Below are 17,171 nucleotides of genomic sequence, written 5' to 3'. Positions count from 1 at the left end.
TTACATTACATTACATGGCAATGCAATGCACAGTTGCTGAAGTTGAACCAAAATGAGCTTGTCATCTGGCTTCTGCAACTTTTAACATGAAAAATCCAATGAGGAGAAGAAAAGCAAAGCCAAAGAGTCCATCCCAAAATCCGACAAACAAGCAAAATGAACAAAAAGCATTGAATTCAATTCTTTCTGATTTTAGAAACTGCATTAAAGAAGGGGTGCACCGGTCCTGGAGATACTGCAATACCAGGTCAATGCGTGGAGTGGACAGAGCAAGCTCTTTTTCCATCTCCCTGTTCTAAAAATCCATTTAATATATGGTCCCCAGATAGGGGACGTATCAGATATTAAACTGATAAGAACAGATACTACACTTGATCTTAGCCAAAAGGCCGAGAAGCGATAACCAGAATTGGTTTCCGACTACGGTGCCACCCAAGGATTCTGAAAAGTCCATTTGTGGAGATGGCCACCTGGACTCCCGTTAAGAAGACATGCTGTCAACCTCTAGATCCCTCACATGCCTGCACTTTTCGGCTTGCTGCTGCTGCAATCCACGCGTTTTAGATCTGCATAACTCCACCTCTTTTAGCACAGTACCCTCAACCCCCGGCTGTTCCCACCCGCCTCAACACCGTTGGAAGGGAGGAGAACCAATTAAGGCGGGGGGGTGGGGTGGAACGAGCAGCTGTCTACCCTTAGCAGGAGGGTTGCTGATTAATTACCTCTCCTGCTGCTGCTGCTGCTGGCTGTCCAGCAGCAGACTGAAGGTGGCTGCTGCTGTGCGCAGGTATATAAAGGCTCAGAGCCTATTATGACATGCGCAGCCAGCGTTCCATTGCCACATTCCGTCTACTGCAGGCGGGATACCTGGATGGCTGAATGTCACTGAGAAGATCACAGAGACCGCCATAAGCAACAGTTTAAAAGAATGCCACAGACTAATCAACCAAACTTTTTGGGTTGGTTTCTCTTTTATAGTCTGCAGGCATTAAATGAAAGAAGTCAGTGTTCCAGCAGAGGGAGACAACGTTTCAGAAAAGGCATTGTAGCAAACCAAAAAAGAAATTTTAAGCGCAGCAGAGTAACCAGCTCACATACCTGTTAGCTCAGGTGAGTTTAAAAGGCTGCTGTTGATAACAAGGGCATTTGCTAAATAGATGGTGTGTGTGCAACAATATACTGAAAGGTCAATTATATTGTGCAGCTTATCTCACCACCTGTAGTTATTTAGGTGAAAGCTCCAAAATGCTTGCCTAATATGTCTGTTTATCCAAAAGGAAGTATAGAGGGAGAGCTAGATAGATAGCATTGCATTACATTACATTACATGGCAATGCAATGCACAGTTGCTGAAGATGAACCAAAATGAGCTTGTCATCTGGCTTCTGCAACTTTTAACATGAAAAATCCAATGAGGAGAAGAAAAGCAAAGCCAAAGAGTCCATCCCAAAATCCGACAAACAAGCAAAATGAACAAAAAGCATTGAATTCAATTCTTTCTGATTTTAGAAACTGCATTAAAGAAGGGGTGCACCGGTCCTGGAGATACTGCAATACCAGGTCAATGCGTGGAGTGGACAGAGCAAGCTCTTTTTCCATCTCCCTGTTCTAAAAATCAATTTAATATATGGTCCCCAGATAGGGGACGTATCAGATATTAAACTGATAAGAACAGATACTACACTTGATCTTAGCCAAAAGGCCGAGAAGCGATAACCAGAATTGGTTTCCGACTACGGTGCCACCCAAGGATTCTGAAAAGTCCATTTGTGGAGATGGCCACCTGGACTCCCGTTAAGAAGACATGCTGTCAACCTCTAGATCCCTCACATGCCTGCACTTTTCGGCTTGCTGCTGCTGCAATCCACGCGTTTTAGATCTGCATAACTCCACCTCTTTTAGCACAGTACCCTCAACCCCCGGCTGTTCCCACCCGCCTCAACACCGTTGGAAGGGAGGAGAACCAATTAAGGCGGGGGGGGGGGGTGGAACGAGCAGCTGTCTACCCTTAGCAGGAGGGTTGCTGATTAATTACCTCTCCTGCTGCTGCTGCTGCTGGCTGTCCAGCAGCAGACTGAAGGTGGCTGCTGCTGTGCGCAGGTATATAAAGGCTCAGAGCCTATTATGACACGCGCAGCCAGCGTTCCATTGCCACATTCCGTCTACTGCAGGCGGGATACCTGGATGGCTGAATGTCACTGAGAAGCTCACAGAGACCGCCATAAGCAACAGTTTAAAAGAATGCCACAGACTAATCAACCAAACTTTTTGGGTTGGTTTCTCTTTTATAGTCTGCAGGCATTAAATGAAAGAAGTCAGTGTTCCAGCAGAGGGAGACAACGTTTCAGAAAAGGCATTGTAGCAAACCAAAAAAGAAATTTTAAGCGCAGCAGAGTAACCAGCTCACATACCTGTTAGCTCAGGTGAGTTTAAAAGGCTGCTGTTGATAACAAGGGCATTTGCTAAATAGATGGTGTGTGTGCAACAATATACTGAAAGGTCAATTATATTGTGCAGCTTATCTCACCACCTGTAGTTATTTAGGTGAAAGCTCCAAAATGCTTGCCTAATATGTCTGTTTATCCAAAAGGAAGTATAGAGGGAGAGCTAGATAGATAGCATTGCATTACATTACATTACATGGCAATGCAATGCACAGTTGCTGAAGTTGAACCAAAATGAGCTTGTCATCTGGCTTCTGCAACTTTTAACATGAAAAATCCAATGAGGAGAAGAAAAGCAAAGCCAAAGAGTCCATCCCAAAATCCGACAAACAAGCAAAATGAACAAAAAGCATTGAATTCAATTCTTTCTGATTTTAGAAACTGCATTAAAGAAGGGGTGCACCGGTCCTGGAGATACTGCAATACCAGGTCAATGCGTGGAGTGGACAGAGCAAGCTCTTTTTCCATCTCCCTGTTCTAAAAATCCATTTAATATATGGTCCCCAGATAGGGGACGTATCAGATATTAAACTGATAAGAACAGATACTACACTTGATCTTAGCCAAAAGGCCGAGAAGCGATAACCAGAATTGGTTTCCGACTACGGTGCCACCCAAGGATTCTGAAAAGTCCATTTGTGGAGATGGCCACCTGGACTCCCGTTAAGAAGACATGCTGTCAACCTCTAGATCCCTCACATGCCTGCACTTTTCGGCTTGCTGCTGCTGCAATCCACGCGTTTTAGATCTGCATAACTCCACCTCTTTTAGCACAGTACCCTCAACCCCCGGCTGTTCCCACCCGCCTCAACACCGTTGGAAGGGAGGAGAACCAATTAAGGCGGGGGGGGGGGTGGAACGAGCAGCTGTCTACCCTTAGCAGGAGGGTTGCTGATTAATTACCTCTCCTTCTGCTGCTGCTGCTGGCTGTCCAGCAGCAGAATGAAGGTGGCTGCTGCTGTGCGCAGGTATATAAAGGCTCAGAGCCTATTATGACACGCGCAGCCAGCGTTCCATTGCCACATTCCGTCTACTGCAGGCGGGATACCTGGATGGCTGAATGTCACTGAGAAGTTCACAGAGACCGCCATAAGCAACAGTTTAAAAGAATGCCACAGACTAATCAACCAAACTTTTTGGGTTGGTTTCTCTTTTATAGTCTGCAGGCATTAAATGAAAGAAGTCAGTGTTCCAGCAGAGGGAGACAACGTTTCAGAAAAGGCATTGTAGCAAACCAAAAAAGAAATTTTAAGCGCAGCAGAGTAACCAGCTCACATACCTGTTAGCTCAGGTGAGTTTAAAAGGCTGCTGTTGATAACAAGGGCATTTGCTAAATAGATGGTGTGTGTGCAACAATATACTGAAAGGTCAATTATATTGTGCAGCTTATCTCACCACCTGTAGTTATTTAGGTGAAAGCTCCAAAATGCTTGCCTAATATGTCTGTTTATCCAAAAGGAAGTATAGAGGGAGAGCTAGATAGATAGCATTGCATTACATTACATTACATGGCAATGCAATGCACAGTTGCTGAAGTTGAACCAAAATGAGCTTGTCATCTGGCTTCTGCAACTTTTAACATGAAAAATCCAATGAGGAGAAGAAAAGCAAAGCCAAAGAGTCCATCCCAAAATCCGACAAACAAGCAAAATGAACAAAAAGCATTGAATTCAATTCTTTCTGATTTTAGAAACTGCATTAAAGAAGGGGTGCACCGGTCCTGGAGATACTGCAATACCAGGTCAATGCGTGGAGTGGACAGAGCAAGCTCTTTTTCCATCTCCCTGTTCTAAAAATCCATTTAATATATGGTCCCCAGATAGGGGACGTATCAGATATTAAACTGATAAGAACAGATACTACACTTGATCTTAGCCAAAAGGCCGAGAAGCGATAACCAGAATTGGTTTCCGACTACGGTGCCACCCAAGGATTCTGAAAAGTCCATTTGTGGAGATGGCCACCTGGACTCCCGTTAAGAAGACATGCTGTCAACCTCTAGATCCCTCACATGCCTGCACTTTTCGGCTTGCTGCTGCTGCAATCCACGCGTTTTAGATCTGCATAACTCCACCTCTTTTAGCACAGTACCCTCAACCCCCGGCTGTTCCCACCCGCCTCAACACCGTTGGAAGGGAGGAGAACCAATTAAGGCGGGGGGGGGGTGGAACGAGCAGCTGTCTACCCTTAGCAGGAGGGTTGCTGATTAATTACCTCTCCTGCTGCTGCTGCTGCTGGCTGTCCAGCAGCAGACTGAAGGTGGCTGCTGCTGTGCGCAGGTATATAAAGGCTCAGAGCCTATTATGACATGCGCAGCCAGCGTTCCATTGCCACATTCCGTCTACTGCAGGCGGGATACCTGGATGGCTGAATGTCACTGAGAAGCTCACAGAGACCGCCATAAGCAACAGTTTAAAAGAATGCCACAGACTAATCAACCAAACTTTTTGGGTTGGTTTCTCTTTTATAGTCTGCAGGCATTAAATGAAAGAAGTCAGTGTTCCAGCAGAGGGAGACAACATTTCAGAAAAGGCATTGTAGCAAACCAAAAAAGAAATTTTAAGCGCAGCAGAGTAACCAGCTCACATACCTGTTAGCTCAGGTGAGTTTAAAAGGCTGCTGTTGATAACAAGGGCATTTGCTAAATAGATGGTGTGTGTGCAACAATATACTGAAAGGTCAATTATATTGTGCAGCTTATCTCACCACCTGTAGTTATTTAGGTGAAAGCTCCAAAATGCTTGCCTAATATGTCTGTTTATCCAAAAGGAAGTATAGAGGGAGAGCTAGATAGATAGCATTGCATTACATTACATTACATGGCAATGCAATGCACAGTTGCTGAAGATGAACCAAAATGAGCTTGTCATCTGGCTTCTGCAACTTTTAACATGAAAAATCCAATGAGGAGAAGAAAAGCAAAGCCAAAGAGTCCATCCCAAAATCCGACAAACAAGCAAAATGAACAAAAAGCATTGAATTCAATTCTTTCTGATTTTAGAAACTGCATTAAAGAAGGGGTGCACCGGTCCTGGAGATACTGCAATACCAGGTCAATGCGTGGAGTGGACAGAGCAAGCTCTTTTTCCATCTCCCTGTTCTAAAAATCCATTTAATATATGGTCCCCAGATAGGGGACGTATCAGATATTAAACTGATAAGAACAGATACTACACTTGATCTTAGCCAAAAGGCCGAGAAGCGATAACCAGAATTGGTTTCCGACTACGGTGCCACCCAAGGATTCTGAAAAGTCCATTTGTGGAGATGGCCACCTGGACTCCCGTTAAGAAGACATGCTGTCAACCTCTAGATCCCTCACATGCCTGCACTTTTCGGCTTGCTGCTGCCGCAATCCACGCGTTTTAGATCTGCATAACTCCACCTCTTTTAGCACAGTACCCTCAACCCCCGGCTGTTCCCACCCGCCTCAACACCGTTGGAAGGGAGGAGAACCAATTAAGGCGGGGGGGGGGGGTGGAACGAGCAGCTGTCTACCCTTAGCAGGAGGGTTGCTGATTAATTACCTCTCCTGCTGCTGCTGCTGCTGGCTGTCCAGCAGCAGACTGAAGGTGGCTGCTGCTGTGCGCAGGTATATAAAGGCTCAGAGCCTATTATGACACGCGCAGCCAGCGTTCCATTGCCACATTCCGTCTACTGCAGGCGGGATACCTGGATGGCTGAATGTCACTGAGAAGCTCACAGAGACCGCCATAAGCAACAGTTTAAAAGAATGCCACAGACTAATCAACCAAACTTTTTGGGTTGGTTTCTCTTTTATAGTCTGCAGGCATTAAATGAAAGAAGTCAGTGTTCCAGCAGAGGGAGACAACGTTTCAGAAAAGGCATTGTAGCAAACCAAAAAAGAAATTTTAAGCGCAGCAGAGTAACCAGCTCACATACCTGTTAGCTCAGGTGAGTTTAAAAGGCTGCTGTTGATAACAAGGGCATTTGCTAAATAGATGGTGTGTGTGCAACAATATACTGAAAGGTCAATTATATTGTGCAGCTTATCTCACCACCTGTAGTTATTTAGGTGAAAGCTCCAAAATGCTTGCCTAATATGTCTGTTTATCCAAAAGGAAGTATAGAGGGAGAGCTAGATAGATAGCATTGCATTACATTACATTACATGGCAATGCAATGCACAGTTGCTGAAGTTGAACCAAAATGAGCTTGTCATCTGGCTTCTGCAACTTTTAACATGAAAAATCCAATGAGGAGAAGAAAAGCAAAGCCAAAGAGTCCATCCCAAAATCCGACAAACAAGCAAAATGAACAAAAAGCATTGAATTCAATTCTTTCTGATTTTAGAAACTGCATTAAAGAAGGGGTGCACCGGTCCTGGAGATACTGCAATACCAGGTCAATGCGTGGAGTGGACAGAGCAAGCTCTTTTTCCATCTCCCTGTTCTAAAAATCCATTTAATATATGGTCCCCAGATAGGGGACGTATCAGATATTAAACTGATAAGAACAGATACTACACTTGATCTTAGCCAAAAGGCCGAGAAGCGATAACCAGAATTGGTTTCCGACTACGGTGCCACCCAAGGATTCTGAAAAGTCCATTTGTGGAGATGGCCACCTGGACTCCCGTTAAGAAGACATGCTGTCAACCTCTAGATCCCTCACATGCCTGCACTTTTCGGCTTGCTGCTGCTGCAATCCACGCGTTTTAGATCTGCATAACTCCACCTCTTTTAGCACAGTACCCTCAACCCCCGGCTGTTCCCACCCGCCTCAACACCGTTGGAAGGGAGGAGAACCAATTAAGGCGGGGGGGGGGGGTGGAACGAGCAGCTGTCTACCCTTAGCAGGAGGGTTGCTGATTAATTACCTCTCCTGCTGCTGCTGCTGCTGGCTGTCCAGCAGCAGACTGAAGGTGGCTGCTGCTGTGCGCAGGTATATAAAGGCTCAGAGCCTATTATGACACGCGCAGCCAGCGTTCCATTGCCACATTCCGTCTACTGCAGGCGGGATACCTGGATGGCTGAATGTCACTGAGAAGCTCACAGAGACCGCCATAAGCAACAGTTTAAAAGAATGCCACAGACTAATCAACCAAACTTTTTGGGTTGGTTTCTCTTTTATAGTCTGCAGGCATTAAATGAAAGAAGTCAGTGTTCCAGCAGAGGGAGACAACGTTTCAGAAAAGGCATTGTAGCAAACCAAAAAAGAAATTTTAAGCGCAGCAGAGTAACCAGCTCACATACCTGTTAGCTCAGGTGAGTTTAAAAGGCTGCTGTTGATAACAAGGGCATTTGCTAAATAGATGGTGTGTGTGCAACAATATACTGAAAGGTCAATTATATTGTGCAGCTTATCTCACCACCTGTAGTTATTTAGGTGAAAGCTCCAAAATGCTTGCCTAATATGTCTGTTTATCCAAAAGGAAGTATAGAGGGAGAGCTAGATAGATAGCATTGCATTACATTACATTACATGGCAATGCAATGCACAGTTGCTGAAGTTGAACCAAAATGAGCTTGTCATCTGGCTTCTGCAACTTTTAACATGAAAAATCCAATGAGGAGAAGAAAAGCAAAGCCAAAGAGTCCATCCCAAAATCCGACAAACAAGCAAAATGAACAAAAAGCATTGAATTCAATTCTTTCTGATTTTAGAAACTGCATTAAAGAAGGGGTGCACCGGTCCTGGAGATACTGCAATACCAGGTCAATGCGTGGAGTGGACAGAGCAAGCTCTTTTTCCATCTCCCTGTTCTAAAAATCCATTTAATATATGGTCCCCAGATAGGGGACGTATCAGATATTAAACTGATAAGAACAGATACTACACTTGATCTTAGCCAAAAGGCCGAGAAGCGATAACCAGAATTGGTTTCCGACTACGGTGCCACCCAAGGATTCTGAAAAGTCCATTTGTGGAGATGGCCACCTGGACTCCCGTTAAGAAGACATGCTGTCAACCTCTAGATCCCTCACATGCCTGCACTTTTCGGCTTGCTGCTGCTGCAATCCACGCGTTTTAGATCTGCATAACTCCACCTCTTTTAGCACAGTACCCTCAACCCCCGGCTGTTCCCACCCGCCTCTACACCGCTGGAAGGGAGGAGAACCAATTAAGGCGGGGGGGGGGTGGAACGAGCAGCTGTCTACCCTTAGCAGGAGGGTTGCTGATTAATTACCTCTCCTGCTGCTGCTGCTGCTGGCTGTCCAGCAGCAGACTGAAGGTGGCTGCTGCTGTGCGCAGGTATATAAAGGCTCAGAGCCTATTATGACACGCGCAGCCAGCGTTCCATTGCCACATTCCGTCTACTGCAGGCGGGATACCTGGATGGCTGAATGTCACTGAGAAGCTCACAGAGACCGCCATAAGCAACAGTTTAAAAGAATGCCACAGACTAATCAACCAAACTTTTTGGGTTGGTTTCTCTTTTATAGTCTGCAGGCATTAAATGAAAGAAGTCAGTGTTCCAGCAGAGGGAGACAACGTTTCAGAAAAGGCATTGTAGCAAACCAAAAAAGAAATTTTAAGCGCAGCAGAGTAACCAGCTCACATACCTGTTAGCTCAGGTGAGTTTAAAAGGCTGCTGTTGATAACAAGGGCATTTGCTAAATAGATGGTGTGTGTGCAACAATATACTGAAAGGTCAATTATATTGTGCAGCTTATCTCACCACCTGTAGTTATTTAGGTGAAAGCTCCAAAATGCTTGCCTAATATGTCTGTTTATCCAAAAGGAAGTATAGAGGGAGAGCTAGATAGATAGCATTGCATTACATTACATTACATGGCAATGCAATGCACAGTTGCTGAAGTTGAACCAAAATGAGCTTGTCATCTGGCTTCTGCAACTTTTAACATGAAAAATCCAATGAGGAGAAGAAAAGCAAAGCCAAAGAGTCCATCCCAAAATCCGACAAACAAGCAAAATGAACAAAAAGCATTGAATTCAATTCTTTCTGATTTTAGAAACTGCATTAAAGAAGGGGTGCACCGGTCCTGGAGATACTGCAATACCAGGTCAATGCGTGGAGTGGACAGAGCAAGCTCTTTTTCCATCTCCCTGTTCTAAAAATCCATTTAATATATGGTCCCCAGATAGGGGACGTATCAGATATTAAACTGATAAGAACAGATACTACACTTGATCTTAGCCAAAAGGCCGAGAAGCGATAACCAGAATTGGTTTCCGACTACGGTGCCACCCAAGGATTCTGAAAAGTCCATTTGTGGAGATGGCCACCTGGACTCCCGTTAAGAAGACATGCTGTCAACCTCTAGATCCCTCACATGCCTGCACTTTTCGGCTTGCTGCTGCTGCAATCCACGTGTTTTATATCTGCATAACTCCACCTCTTTTAGCACAGTACCCTCAACCCCCGGCTGTTCCCACCCGCCTCAACACCGTTGGAAGGGAGGAGAACCAATTAAGGCGGGGGGGGGGGTGGAACGAGCAGCTGTCTACCCTTAGCAGGAGGGTTGCTGATTAATTACCTCTCCTGCTGCTGCTGGCTGTCCAGCAGCAGACTGAAGGTGGCTGCTGCTGTGCGCAGGTATATAAAGGCTCAGAGCCTATTATGACACGCGCAGCCAGCGTTCCATTGCCACATTCCGTCTACTGCAGGCGGGATACCTGGATGGCTGAATGTCACTGAGAAGCTCACAGAGACCGCCATAAGCAACAGTTTAAAAGAATGCCACAGACTAATCAACCAAACTTTTTGGGTTGGTTTCTCTTTTATAGTCTGCAGGCATTAAATGAAAGAAGTCAGTGTTCCAGCAGAGGGAGACAACGTTTCAGAAAAGGCATTGTAGCAAACCAAAAAAGAAATTTTAAGCGCAGCAGAGTAACCAGCTCACATACCTGTTAGCTCAGGTGAGTTTAAAAGGCTGCTGTTGATAACAAGGGCATTTGCTAAATAGATGGTGTGTGTGCAACAATATACTGAAAGGTCAATTATATTGTGCAGCTTATCTCACCACCTGTAGTTATTTAGGTGAAAGCTCCAAAATGCTTGCCTAATATGTCTGTTTATCCAAAAGGAAGTATAGAGGGAGAGCTAGATAGATAGCATTGCATTACATTACATTACATGGCAATGCAATGCACAGTTGCTGAAGTTGAACCAAAATGAGCTTGTCATCTGGCTTCTGCAACTTTTAACATGAAAAATCCAATGAGGAGAAGAAAAGCAAAGCCAAAGAGTCCATCCCAAAATCCGACAAACAAGCAAAATGAACAAAAAGCATTGAATTCAATTCTTTCTGATTTTAGAAACTGCATTAAAGAAGGGGTGCACCGGTCCTGGAGATACTGCAATACCAGGTCAATGCGTGGAGTGGACAGAGCAAGCTCTTTTTCCATCTCCCTGTTCTAAAAATCCATTTAATATATGGTCCCCAGATAGGGGACGTATCAGATATTAAACTGATAAGAACAGATACTACACTTGATCTTAGCCAAAAGGCCGAGAAGCGATAACCAGAATTGGTTTCCGACTACGGTGCCACCCAAGGATTCTGAAAAGTCCATTTGTGGAGATGGCCACCTGGACTCCCGTTAAGAAGACATGCTGTCAACCTCTAGATCCCTCACATGCCTGCACTTTTCGGCTTGCTGCTGCTGCAATCCATGCGTTTTAGATCTGCATAACTCCACCTCTTTTAGCACAGTACCCTCAACCCCCGGCTGTTCCCACCCGCCTCAACACCGTTGGAAGGGAGGAGAACCAATTAAGGCGGGGGGGGGGGGGTGGAACGAGCAGCTGTCTACCCTTAGCAGGAGGGTTGCTGATTAATTACCTCTCCTGCTGCTGCTGCTGCTGGCTGTCCAGCAGCAGACTGAAGGTGGCTGCTGCTGTGCGCAGGTATATAAAGGCTCAGAGCCTATTATGACACGCGCAGCCAGCGTTCCATTGCCACATTCCGTCTACTGCAGGCGGGATACCTGGATGGCTGAATGTCACTGAGAAGCTCACAGAGACCGCCATAAGCAACAGTTTAAAAGAATGCCACAGACTAATCAACCAAACTTTTTGGGTTGGTTTCTCTTTTATAGTCTGCAGGCATTAAATGAAAGAAGTCAGTGTTCCAGCAGAGGGAGACAACGTTTCAGAAAAGGCATTGTAGCAAACCAAAAAAGAAATTTTAAGCGCAGCAGAGTAACCAGCTCACATACCTGTTAGCTCAGGTGAGTTTAAAAGGCTGCTGTTGATAACAAGGGCATTTGCTAAATAGATGGTGTGTGTGCAACAATATACTGAAAGGTCAATTATATTGTGCAGCTTATCTCACCACCTGTAGTTATTTAGGTGAAAGCTCCAAAATGCTTGCCTAATATGTCTGTTTATCCAAAAGGAAGTATAGAGGGAGAGCTAGATAGATAGCATTGCATTACATTACATTACATGGCAATGCAATGCACAGTTGCTGAAGTTGAACCAAAATGAGCTTGTCATCTGGCTTCTGCAACTTTTAACATGAAAAATCCAATGAGGAGAAGAAAAGCAAAGCCAAAGAGTCCATCCCAAAATCCGACAAACAAGCAAAATGAACAAAAAGCATTGAATTCAATTCTTTCTGATTTTAGAAACTGCATTAAAGAAGGGGTGCACCGGTCCTGGAGATACTGCAATACCAGGTCAATGCGTGGAGTGGACAGAGCAAGCTCTTTTTCCATCTCCCTGTTCTAAAAATCCATTTAATATATGGTCCCCAGATAGGGGACGTATCAGATATTAAACTGATAAGAACAGATACTACACTTGATCTTAGCCAAAAGGCCGAGAAGCGATAACCAGAATTGGTTTCCGACTACGGTGCCACCCAAGGATTCTGAAAAGTCCATTTGTGGAGATGGCCACCTGGACTCCCGTTAAGAAGACATGCTGTCAACCTCTAGATCCCTCACATGCCTGCACTTTTCGGCTTGCTGCTGCTGCAATCCACGCGTTTTAGATCTGCATAACTCCACCTCTTTTAGCACAGTACCCTCAACCCCCGGCTGTTCCCACCCGCCTCAACACCGTTGGAAGGGAGGAGAACCAATTAAGGCGGGGGGGGGGGGGGGTGGAACGAGCAGCTGTCTACCCTTAGCAGGAGGGTTGCTGATTAATTACCTCTCCTGCTGCTGCTGCTGCTGGCTGTCCAGCAGCAGACTGAAGGTGGCTGCTGCTGTGCGCAGGTATATAAAGGCTCAGAGCCTATTATGACACGCGCAGCCAGCGTTCCATTGCCACATTCCGTCTACTGCAGGCGGGATACCTGGATGGCTGAATGTCACTGAGAAGCTCACAGAGACCGCCATAAGCAACAGTTTAAAAGAATGCCACAGACTAATCAACCAAACTTTTTGGGTTGGTTTCTCTTTTATAGTCTGCAGGCATTAAATGAAAGAAGTCAGTGTTCCAGCAGAGGGAGACAACGTTTCAGAAAAGGCATTGTAGCAAACCAAAAAAGAAATTTTAAGCGCAGCAGAGTAACCAGCTCACATACCTGTTAGCTCAGGTGAGTTTAAAAGGCTGCTGTTGATAACAAGGGCATTTGCTAAATAGATGGTGTGTGTGCAACAATATACTGAAAGGTCAATTATATTGTGCAGCTTATCTCACCACCTGTAGTTATTTAGGTGAAAGCTCCAAAATGCTTGCCTAATATGTCTGTTTATCCAAAAGGAAGTATAGAGGGAGAGCTAGATAGATAGCATTGCATTACATTACATTACATGGCAATGCAATGCACAGTTGCTGAAGTTGAACCAAAATGAGCTTGTCATCTGGCTTCTGCAACTTTTAACATGAAAAATCCAATGAGGAGAAGAAAAGCAAAGCCAAAGAGTCCATCCCAAAATCCGACAAACAAGCAAAATGAACAAAAAGCATTGAATTCAATTCTTTCTGATTTTAGAAACTGCATTAAAGAAGGGGTGCACCGGTCCTGGAGATACTGCAATACCAGGTCAATGCGTGGAGTGGACAGAGCAAGCTCTTTTTCCATCTCCCTGTTCTAAAAATCCATTTAATATATGGTCCCCAGATAGGGGACGTATCAGATATTAAACTGATAAGAACAGATACTACACTTGATCTTAGCCAAAAGGCCGAGAAGCGATAACCAGAATTGGTTTCCGACTACGGTGCCACCCAAGGATTCTGAAAAGTCCATTTGTGGAGATGGCCACCTGGACTCCCGTTAAGAAGACATGCTGTCAACCTCTAGATCCCTCACATGCCTGCACTTTTCGGCTTGCTGCTGCTGCAATCCACGCGTTTTAGATCTGCATAACTCCACCTCTTTTAGCACAGTACCCTCAACCCCCGGCTGTTCCCACCCGCCTTAACACCGTTGGAAGGGAGGAGAACCAATTAAGGCGGGGGGGGGGGGGTGGAACGAGCAGCTGTCTACCCTTAGCAGGAGGGTTGCTGATTAATTACCTCTCCTGCTGCTGCTGCTGCTGGCTGTCCAGCAGCAGACTGAAGGTGGCTGCTGCTGTGCGCAGGTATATAAAGGCTCAGAGCCTATTATGACACGCGCAGCCAGCGTTCCATTGCCACATTCCGTCTACTGCAGGCGGGATACCTGGATGGCTGAATGTCACTGAGAAGCTCACAGAGACCGCCATAAGCAACAGTTTAAAAGAATGCCACAGACTAATCAACCAAACTTTTTGGGTTGGTTTCTCTTTTATAGTCTGCAGGCATTAAATGAAAGAAGTCAGTGTTCCAGCAGAGGGAGACAACGTTTCAGAAAAGGCATTGTAGCAAACCAAAAAAGAAATTTTAAGCGCAGCAGAGTAACCAGCTCACATACCTGTTAGCTCAGGTGAGTTTAAAAGGCTGCTGTTGATAACAAGGGCATTTGCTAAATAGATGGTGTGTGTGCAACAATATACTGAAAGGTCAATTATATTGTGCAGCTTATCTCACCACCTGTAGTTATTTAGGTGAAAGCTCCAAAATGCTTGCCTAATATGTCTGTTTATCCAAAAGGAAGTATAGAGGGAGAGCTAGATAGATAGCATTGCATTACATTACATTACATGGCAATGCAATGCACAGTTGCTGAAGTTGAACCAAAATGAGCTTGTCATCTGGCTTCTGCAACTTTTAACATGAAAAATCCAATGAGGAGAAGAAAAGCAAAGCCAAAGAGTCCATCCCAAAATCCGACAAACAAGCAAAATGAACAAAAAGCATTAAATTCAATTTTTTCTGATTTTAGAAACTGCATTAAAGAAGGGGTGCACCGGTCCTGGAGATACTGCAATACCAGGTCAATGCGTGGAGTGGACAGAGCAAGCTCTTTTTCCATCTCCCTGTTCTAAAAATCCATTTAATATATGGTCCCCAGATAGGGGACGTATCAGATATTAAACTGATAAGAACAGATACTACACTTGATCTTAGCCAAAAGGCCGAGAAGCGATAACCAGAATTGGTTTCCGACTACGGTGCCACCCAAGGATTCTGAAAAGTCCATTTGTGGAGATGGCCACCTGGACTCCCGTTAAGAAGACATGCTGTCAACCTCTAGATCCCTCACATGCCTGCACTTTTCGGCTTGCTGCTGCTGCAATCCACGCGTTTTAGATCTGCATAACTCCACCTCTTTTAGCACAGTACCCTCAACCCCCGGCTGTTCCCACCCGCCTCAACACCGTTGGAAGGGAGGAGAACCAATTAAGGCGGGGGGGGGGGGGGTGGAACGAGCAGCTGTCTACCCTTAGCAGGAGGGTTGCTGATTAATTACCTCTCCTGCTGCTGCTGCTGCTGGCTGTCCAGCAGCAGACTGAAGGTGGCTGCTGCTGTGCGCAGGTATATAAAGGCTCAGAGCCTATTATGACACGCGCAGACAGCGTTCCATTGCCACATTCCGTCTACTGCAGGCGGGATACCTGGATGGCTGAATGTCACTGAGAAGCTCACAGAGACCGCCATAAGCAACAGTTTAAAAGAATGCCACAGACTAATCAACCAAACTTTTTGGGTTGGTTTCTCTTTTATAGTCTGCAGGCATTAAATGAAAGAAGTCAGTGTTCCAGCAGAGGGAGACAACGTTTCAGAAAAGGCATTGTAGCAAACCAAAAAAGAAATTTTAAGCGCAGCAGAGTAACCAGCTCACATACCTGTTAGCTCAGGTGAGTTTAAAAGGCTGCTGTTGATAACAAGGGCATTTGCTAAATAGATGGTGTGTGTGCAACAATATACTGAAAGGTCAATTATATTGTGCAGCTTATCTCACCACCTGTAGTTATTTAGGTGAAAGCTCCAAAATGCTTGCCTAATATGTCTGTTTATCCAAAAGGAAGTATAGAGGGAGAGCTAGATAGATAGCATTGCATTACATTACATTACATGGCAATGCAATGCACAGTTGCTGAAGTTGAACCAAAATGAGCTTGTCATCTGGCTTCTGCAACTTTTAACATGAAAAATCCAATGAGGAGAAGAAAAGCAAAGCCAAAGAGTCCATCCCAAAATCCGACAAACAAGCAAAATGAACAAAAAGCATTGAATTCAATTCTTTCTGATTTTAGAAACTGCATTAAAGAAGGGGTGCACCGGTCCTGGAGATACTGCAATACCAGGTCAATGCGTGGAGTGGACAGAGCAAGCTCTTTTTCCATCTCCCTGTTCTAAAAATCCATTTAATATATGGTCCCCAGATAGGGGACGTATCAGATATTAAACTGATAAGAACAGATACTACACTTGATCTTAGCCAAAAGGCCGAGAAGCGATAACCAGAATTGGTTTCCGACTACGGTGCCACCCAAGGATTCTGAAAAGTCCATTTGTGGAGATGGCCACCTGGACTCCCGTTAAGAAGACATGCTGTCAACCTCTAGATCCCTCACATGCCTGCACTTTTCGGCTTGCTGCTGCTGCAATCCACGCGTTTTAGATCTGCATAACTCCACCTCTTTTAGCACAGTACCCTCAACCCCCGGCTGTTCCCACCCGCCTTAACACCGTTGGAAGGGAGGAGAACCAATTAAGGCGGGGGGGGGGGGGGGGTGGAACGAGCAGCTGTCTACCCTTAGCAGGAGGGTTGCTGATTAATTACCTCTCCTGCTGCTGCTGCTGCTGGCTGTCCAGCAGCAGACTGAAGGTGGCTGCTGCTGTGCGCAGGTATATAAAGGCTCAGAGCCTATTATGACACGCGCAGCCAGCGTTCCATTGCCACATTCCGTCTACTGCAGGCGGGATACCTGGATGGCTGAATGTCACTGAGAAGCTCACAGAGACCGCCATAAGCAACAGTTTAAAAGAATGCCACAGACTAATCAACCAAACTTTTTGGGTTGGTTTCTCTTTTATAGTCTGCAGGCATTAAATGAAAGAAGTCAGTGTTCCAGCAGAGGGAGACAACGTTTCAGAAAAGGCATTGTAGCAAACCAAAAAAGAAATTTTAAGCGCAGCAGAGTAACCAGCTCACATACCTGTTAGCTCAGGTGAGTTTAAAAGGCTGCTGTTGATAACAAGGGCATTTGCTAAATAGATGGTGTGTGTGCAACAATATACTGAAAGGTCAATTATATTGTGCAGCTTATCTCACCACCTGTAGTTATTTAGGTGAAAGCTCCAAAATGCTTGCCTAATATGTCTGTTTATCCAAAAGGAAGTATAGAGGGAGAGCTAGATAGATAGCATTGCATTACATTACATTACATGGCAATGCAATGCACAGTTGCTGAAGTTGAACCAAAATGAGCTTGTCATCTGGCTTCTGCAACTTTTAACATGAAAAATCCAATGAG

General features: G+C 45.1%; 13 non-coding genes across 13 annotated transcripts; all 13 read right to left on the bottom strand.

Moving 5' to 3' along the window:
* Positions 1 to 210: 210 nt before the first annotated feature.
* On the bottom strand, positions 211 to 401 carry LOC141199406 (U2 spliceosomal RNA). Its single transcript, XR_012271159.1, has one exon. It is a non-coding gene; the product is annotated as a U2 spliceosomal RNA (small nuclear RNA).
* A 1,122-nt stretch (positions 402 to 1,523) lies between these two features.
* On the bottom strand, positions 1,524 to 1,714 carry LOC141199962 (U2 spliceosomal RNA). The gene has a single exon (XR_012271701.1). It is a non-coding gene; the product is annotated as a U2 spliceosomal RNA (small nuclear RNA).
* A 1,122-nt stretch (positions 1,715 to 2,836) lies between these two features.
* Positions 2,837 to 3,027, bottom strand: LOC141199404 (U2 spliceosomal RNA). The gene has a single exon (XR_012271157.1). It is a non-coding gene; the product is annotated as a U2 spliceosomal RNA (small nuclear RNA).
* A 1,121-nt stretch (positions 3,028 to 4,148) lies between these two features.
* LOC141199403 (U2 spliceosomal RNA) lies at positions 4,149 to 4,339 on the bottom strand. Its single transcript, XR_012271156.1, has one exon. It is a non-coding gene; the product is annotated as a U2 spliceosomal RNA (small nuclear RNA).
* A 1,120-nt stretch (positions 4,340 to 5,459) lies between these two features.
* On the bottom strand, positions 5,460 to 5,650 carry LOC141199402 (U2 spliceosomal RNA). The gene has a single exon (XR_012271155.1). It is a non-coding gene; the product is annotated as a U2 spliceosomal RNA (small nuclear RNA).
* Positions 5,651 to 6,772: 1,122 nt separating this feature from the next.
* Positions 6,773 to 6,963, bottom strand: LOC141199401 (U2 spliceosomal RNA). Its single transcript, XR_012271154.1, has one exon. It is a non-coding gene; the product is annotated as a U2 spliceosomal RNA (small nuclear RNA).
* A 1,122-nt stretch (positions 6,964 to 8,085) lies between these two features.
* LOC141199399 (U2 spliceosomal RNA) lies at positions 8,086 to 8,276 on the bottom strand. Its single transcript, XR_012271153.1, has one exon. It is a non-coding gene; the product is annotated as a U2 spliceosomal RNA (small nuclear RNA).
* A 1,120-nt stretch (positions 8,277 to 9,396) lies between these two features.
* On the bottom strand, positions 9,397 to 9,587 carry LOC141199398 (U2 spliceosomal RNA). Its single transcript, XR_012271152.1, has one exon. It is a non-coding gene; the product is annotated as a U2 spliceosomal RNA (small nuclear RNA).
* A 1,115-nt stretch (positions 9,588 to 10,702) lies between these two features.
* On the bottom strand, positions 10,703 to 10,893 carry LOC141199397 (U2 spliceosomal RNA). Its single transcript, XR_012271151.1, has one exon. It is a non-coding gene; the product is annotated as a U2 spliceosomal RNA (small nuclear RNA).
* Positions 10,894 to 12,016: 1,123 nt separating this feature from the next.
* Positions 12,017 to 12,207, bottom strand: LOC141199396 (U2 spliceosomal RNA). The gene has a single exon (XR_012271150.1). It is a non-coding gene; the product is annotated as a U2 spliceosomal RNA (small nuclear RNA).
* Positions 12,208 to 13,332: 1,125 nt separating this feature from the next.
* Positions 13,333 to 13,523, bottom strand: LOC141199395 (U2 spliceosomal RNA). Its single transcript, XR_012271149.1, has one exon. It is a non-coding gene; the product is annotated as a U2 spliceosomal RNA (small nuclear RNA).
* Positions 13,524 to 14,646: 1,123 nt separating this feature from the next.
* On the bottom strand, positions 14,647 to 14,837 carry LOC141199394 (U2 spliceosomal RNA). The gene has a single exon (XR_012271148.1). It is a non-coding gene; the product is annotated as a U2 spliceosomal RNA (small nuclear RNA).
* A 1,124-nt stretch (positions 14,838 to 15,961) lies between these two features.
* On the bottom strand, positions 15,962 to 16,152 carry LOC141199392 (U2 spliceosomal RNA). Its single transcript, XR_012271146.1, has one exon. It is a non-coding gene; the product is annotated as a U2 spliceosomal RNA (small nuclear RNA).
* Positions 16,153 to 17,171: the final 1,019 nt, after the last annotated feature.

The sequence above is a fragment of the Phyllobates terribilis genome, unplaced genomic scaffold (assembly GCF_046119375.1).
Source record: "Phyllobates terribilis strain yellow unplaced genomic scaffold, ASM4611937v1 Scaffold_108__1_contigs__length_5656254, whole genome shotgun sequence".
NCBI classification, from domain to species: Eukaryota; Metazoa; Chordata; class Amphibia; order Anura; family Dendrobatidae; genus Phyllobates; species Phyllobates terribilis.
This window is presented reverse-complemented; position numbering and strand designations above follow the sequence as displayed.